This window comes from Mus caroli, chromosome 11 (genome assembly GCF_900094665.2).
Source record: "Mus caroli chromosome 11, CAROLI_EIJ_v1.1, whole genome shotgun sequence".
NCBI lineage: Eukaryota > Metazoa > Chordata > Mammalia > Rodentia > Muridae > Mus > Mus caroli.
This window is the reverse complement of record NC_034580.1, coordinates 35,981,339-35,987,322: the sequence shown is the minus strand read 5'-3', so window position 1 is coordinate 35,987,322 and position 5,984 is coordinate 35,981,339. Positions and strand designations below refer to the sequence as shown.

Genomic DNA, 5,984 nt, shown 5'->3' with positions numbered 1-5,984 from the left:
TAATTAAAAAAAAGCAATGCAAGTATCAAGTTAGAGCTGGGAATATATCTGATGGAATGAAATGAGCAAGGAAGATAATTTTGATAGGGATTTGAATGAAACAAAACAAAGATGAAGCTTACCATTGGTACTGGTTAGACGAGAGAGCTTGGCAACATGGCTATTTTCTAGGGTCACGTTTCCAGAGAAAGTATTCTAAGAGTTCCCAGGAAGAGATGTAAATGTAAGGACTAGAGAAACTGGGTGTAGTATTTGACTATGCTTGGTCCAAGGAGTGGCACTATTTAGAGGTGTAGCCTTGTTGGAGGAAGTGTGTTTCTGTGGGCCTGGATTTTAAGACCCTTGTCCTAGCTGCCCGGAAGCCATCTTCTCCTAGTAGCCTTCAGAAGAAGATGTAGAACTGCTAGCTCCTCCTGCACCATGTCTGCCTGGATGCTGCCATACTTCCACCTTGATGATAATGTATTAAACCTCTGAACCTGTAAGCCAGCCCCAATTAAATGTTGTCTTTAAAGATTCTAAGGATCATGTCTGCGAGTCAGGATTCTTGATCCAGAGGCAATGACCCTGATGGGATGGAGCCAGAAGGTGCCATTGAGAGTAAATGGAATGAGATTGTGGATAGCTTCTTAATGACATGAGTCTCTCAGAATCCTTCCTCCTGCCTATGGTTTTGAGAAGCCCTCTGCCATCCAGCAGTGAGTCATTCTTTCTTGTATCAAGGGTTATGATGTGATTGCTGAAGCCCAGTCTGGGATTGGGAAAACAGCTACATTTGCCATATCAATTCTGCAGCAGATTGAATTAGATCTAAAGGCCACTCAGGCTTTGGTTCTGGCACCCACTCATGAATTGGCTGAGCAGATACAAAAGGTGGTTATGGCATTAGTAAACTACATGGGTGCCTCTTGTCATTCCTGTATTGGGGGCACCAACATGTATGCTGGGGTGCAGAAGCTGCAAATGGAAGCTCCCTGTATCATCGTGGACACTCCTGGCTGGGTGTTTTATATGCTGAACCGGAGATACCTGTATCCCAAGTACATCAAGATGTTCGTACTGGATGAAGCAGAAGAAATGTTAAACCATGGGCTCAAGGATCAGATCTGATATATTCCCAAAGCTCAACAGTAACACAGAGGTAGTTTTGTCATCTGTTACAATGTCTTCTGATGTCCTTGAGGTGACCAAGAAGTTCACGAGAGACCCTATTCAGATTCTCGTCAAGAAGGAAAAGTTAACCCTGGGGGGGTATCTGCCAATTCTACATCAATGTGGAAAGTAAGAGTGGAAGCTTGACACATAGTGTGACTTGCATGAAATTCTGACTGTCACCTAGGCAGTAATCTTTATCAATATCAGAAGGAAGGTAGGCTGGCTCACTGAGATGATTCATGCCTGGGATTTCACTGTTTCTGCCATGCATGGAGATATGGACCAAAAAGACTGAGATGTGATCATTAGGGAGTTTTGGCCTGGCTCTAGCAGAGTATTAATTACCACTGACCTGTTGGTCAGAGGCATTGATAAGCAGCCCATCTCCTTAGTCATCAATTATGACCTTCACACCAACAGGGAAAACTACATCCACACAATTGATCGAGGTGATCGGTTTGGCGGTAAGGGTGTTGCTATTAGCATGGTGACAGAAGAAAACAGAGTAATCTTCGAGACATTGAGACTTTCTACAACACCTCCATTGAAGAGATGCCCCTCAACCTTGCTGACTGCATTTAAGGGGCTGTCCTGCTACCAGGCCCTAGCCCAGAGTTCAGTCCTGTGGGGCCGAGGAGCAGCTGGAGGGGGAGTGAAGGGAGCCAAGGGATGGACATCTTGTTTTTTGCTTTTTTTGTTTCATTTTTGTTTGTTTGTTTGTCCCCCCCCCCTTGAATAAATGTCACTTTTTGAGGAAAAAAAGAAAAAAAAGTTGCCTTGGCCATGGTGTCTGTTTGTAACAGTAAAACCTTAACTAAGATGATGGGGGAGATCATGATGTACCCCTGGGGAGTACATCTTACTGAAAGCATTCCTAGTACCTCCCTTATCAGCATCCCACCCTGCCTGCGACTTGTTTCCAAAACAAAAAGCTTACTTCTTTTAAAGGAGTGTAAGGTCTTTACATGGAGGGTTCCCCCCATGGGTTTATGTTCTGTGGCCCTGCACAGCATTTAGACTCACCCTACCCAGCCTTAAGCCACATATAAGGTCTTGGACACCGGACACAAAATGACAGGAGAGAATTCACCAATTTATCTCCTCCTGCAGTGGTCTTCAGTTTCTAAGTTTTTAAAGACATACCTGGGCCAGGACTTGGACTCAACATTCTCATCAGAAGACAGGGACTTTCAGGGTGAAGAGGAAAAGCCTTCAAATGTGGACATTCAACTCTAAGAATGAACAGGATGAAAAACTTGGTGAGGAAGCTAGAATGGCTTAGACCTTGATCACTTTTCTTGTAGAAAATTAGGACTCTGAATATGCTCCAAGGCAGAGTGGGGAGAGCCCAGGGGATGTTCTGAAAATCATGTTCAATTTGACTGGACAACCTTGGTCAGTTTCACAATGTCTTCCTCACATGTCTTCCAGGCAGAAGTTTGATATTCAGTCCTTAGTGGAAGTTCTCTGCCATGTGAGGCTGGCTGAGTGAGAGGCTGGCATGCTGTTAACAACAGAAAATACCAGCCTTTGCATGCTTAAGTGAAAGCTTGCAGTGTTTTGAAGGCATTAATCTGATGTTTCTACTTTAACCACATAGAAGCCTAAATCCTGAGAAGTCTCTGCAAAAAAGTATATTTTGTTGACAGGTTATTGTATGGGGTTTAACCTACCACAAACATCTTGTCTACATCCTCAAGAGTGGTGAAAATGAGTGATACCGTATCAAAGTTGCAACGGTGGTTGCTACATGGCCTTCCATTTTTTTTTTGCTTCCTTTTTTTCTCACACTTTTTTTTAAAGTCAGTGAGTCTATTGAGAAATCTTATTAAAAATCACAAACTGAACAGCACACTTTTTTCCCCGAACCAGAAACAGATTTTAAATGACAAAAAAACCCTCCTTTAATCTTTTTGTAACATCTTGACAGTTGTGCCAGAAGATGTCTGCTTCTGCCTTCAAAATATAATTGCTTTTGGTTTGAAATAATTCATTTCCCACTCTTTTCCTCTTCTATAAAACCTTGCCCTTTCAGCTGGATATTTTTTCTTAATTTCGTCGCTCTTTTTCTTTTTTTGGAGGGTAATGGGAAACCAGGATTCTAAGAAGACCGGAATGGATGTTGTAGCACACACACTTTGTAAAGGAGTAACATAGGGAAATAGAGACTGTGTATAAGGTGAACAATGAACAATGAACACAATTTGTCATGCAAATGAAACTAACATCACGGTTTTAAAATATCTCAAATCCTCCAAGGTAGCTGACCTTAGCGATCTGCCAGAATATGTTGTCAATAACTCAAGTGTCCCTATCAGCTTAGAACTATTTTAACCTCTAAGGCCTAAAGATATCAAATCATGTGTTTTCTCTGAAGTATCACTTTACACAGATAGGAATGAGTACCATCAGATTTTCATAGAACCTGAGCTCACACACTTTCTATGATGAAATACTTTTGATCAATAACATGCATCTTTAGGAATAAAAGTAGGGACTTTGACACAAAAGGGAATGGCCAGGGTGGGACTTGGTATTTATACATCAGTGACTTTCCATTATTATACTATGGCATGGTGCCATCCTTCTAATATAGACGTGTATGCCTTTAGTCACAAAGCAAACAAAGACAGGATAGAGAAAAAGAACGTGAAAGAATGGTTGTTTTATGTTCCTATATCCCTAACAGTTCTGGACTCCTTGCAAATTTTTGTTCTTATGTTTTATCTAGGTCTATATGCCTTCTGAGTGTAAGTAAGTCTATTTGGTGTTTTTAAAAAGTGTGCATGAGTGTTCTGCTTGCATGTGTCTGTGTACCACATGCATGTAGCACCTGCAAAGGCCAGAAGCATGCATCAAATTCCTGAAACTGAAATTATAGATAATTGTGAGCTACCATGTGGATGCTGGGAATCAAACCTGGGTCCTTTGGGAGAGCAGCCAGTGCTCTTCACTACTAAGCTATTTCCTCTAATCATTCTTGTATGACTCATGTTTGTCAGGGTCTTTTTTTTTTTTCTGTTTGCAAACATCATCACCAGCTGGGTGAGGACCACACCATTGCGTGTGGCTAGAGTGGACAGGAATAACAACCTCTGTCCTGTCCATCTCAATCCAGATTTGATGAGAGGGCATTTTCTGTGCTCTTCTAACTGCTTGAAATAAGAGAAAAATGCAAATATAGAAGGGAAAAGCTGGAGTCCCGGCCTCTCACAGTCTTGGAAACTTGATTAGGTACATTTCTGCTTTTCTCCTAGGTATGGGAACTTAGTTACTGAGAAGCAGAAATGATTTACTTCCGTGTAGGGAGGACACAGAGTTACATTCAGAAAAGCAAAAATTGTGTTTTCTTTCTTAGGGGAAGGATGAGAAGTAACCTACACTAAGGATTTTGACACAGATGCAGTGTTTGGTGTTCCCTCAATATGAAGTTGACTTTAATTCTCAGGAACACCGGGCCACCAATATTCTGGAGAGGATTGATGGTATTTTAAATTAATTCTACAGTTTATGCTATTCATTATTATGGCCTCTTAAGAGGTTTTCAATCAGTTGTGAACAACAATTTAATCTATTAGCTGGGTCCAAGACCCAGAAGTAAGACGCATATTTTTTTCTTCAGGTTTTTATTGCTAAGTCACATGCCTTGATATTCAGACTCGTCACCCAGTCCTCAATGCAGTTTTTCTCATTTTTCTATCTCAGTTCAAGATCTGTGCAGGTTCTCAGTTTCTCTTGTTATTTAGTGATATAGGTTCTTACTGGATAAGTCTATCCAGCCTTCACGGTTGTGGTTCCAGGCAGTAGTCATGTTGCATTGCTGTTTCTAATTCCGTTCTCTCTTCTTAGGGATATTTCTTGAATTTCTTTCAGTTTTGGAGACTCAAGTAGTTTCATACAAAACTGATTTTTAAAAAAAATACCATTAGCAAGTTTGGCATTTTTGAAAGGTCATGCTCCTCTCAAGACTAGATACCATCTTACTTTAGTCTCAAGAAAGCTCAGCAAGGTTGGAAGTAACATCCTTACGTTACAGATAAGGTCACAAAGATCTGGAGAGTAGATAACAAGCTTGAGGTATGTAACTCGTATATCGGAGAGTTCCAAACTGAACACTGGTCTGTCTGCATCTAAATTTACCTATGTATCTTTTCTATAATGCTCTTTCTATATGTGATGCCTTAAACTCTAATATTTACTGAATATCAAACACCATATCAAGATCATTTATAGAGGAATTCTTTTTCTTCCCCCAAGACAGGCTATCTCAGTAAAAACAGCCCTGGCTGTCCTGGACTCTCTTTGTAGACCAAGTTGGTCTTGAATTCACAATGATCCACCTGCCTTTGCCTCCAGAGTGCTGTAATCAAAGGTGTGAACCATTACACACAGCTTATAGAGGAATTCTAAATTGGAATTTGCATAAGAATTGAAGGCTGTGTTAGGCACAGTGGCACATGCCTGCAAACCCAGCCCTTGGGATGCTGGAGCAGAAAGATTGCGAGTTTGCTGTGTATGGTGATGCACACCTTTAATCCCAGCACTTAGGAGGCCGTGGCAGGTGGATCTCTACATGTTCAAGGTCAGTCTGGTCTACATAGTAAGATCCTGTCTCAAAAAACTAAATAGAAATAAAGAAGCATTATGAGTTGGAGCTTGGCATAACCTATATAATGAGATACATACACACATGCACATGCCCCCACATACGAACAGAGTGGGTGGAGAGAAAGAGGGAGAGAGGGGGGTAAGGAGAGACAGAGAGAGAACTGAAGATTCTTAGCTTCCTAAAACACTGTGATGAATGGTCCTGTCAACACCGACTTAGA

The 5,984-nt window shown here is 41.2% G+C and overlaps 1 pseudogene; it reads left to right on the top strand.

Annotated features, from left to right (window-relative positions):
• Window positions 1-527: 527 nt before the first annotated feature.
• Window positions 528-1,737, top strand: LOC110306037 (annotated as a pseudogene).
• The last annotated feature ends 4,247 nt before the right edge of the window (window positions 1,738-5,984 follow it).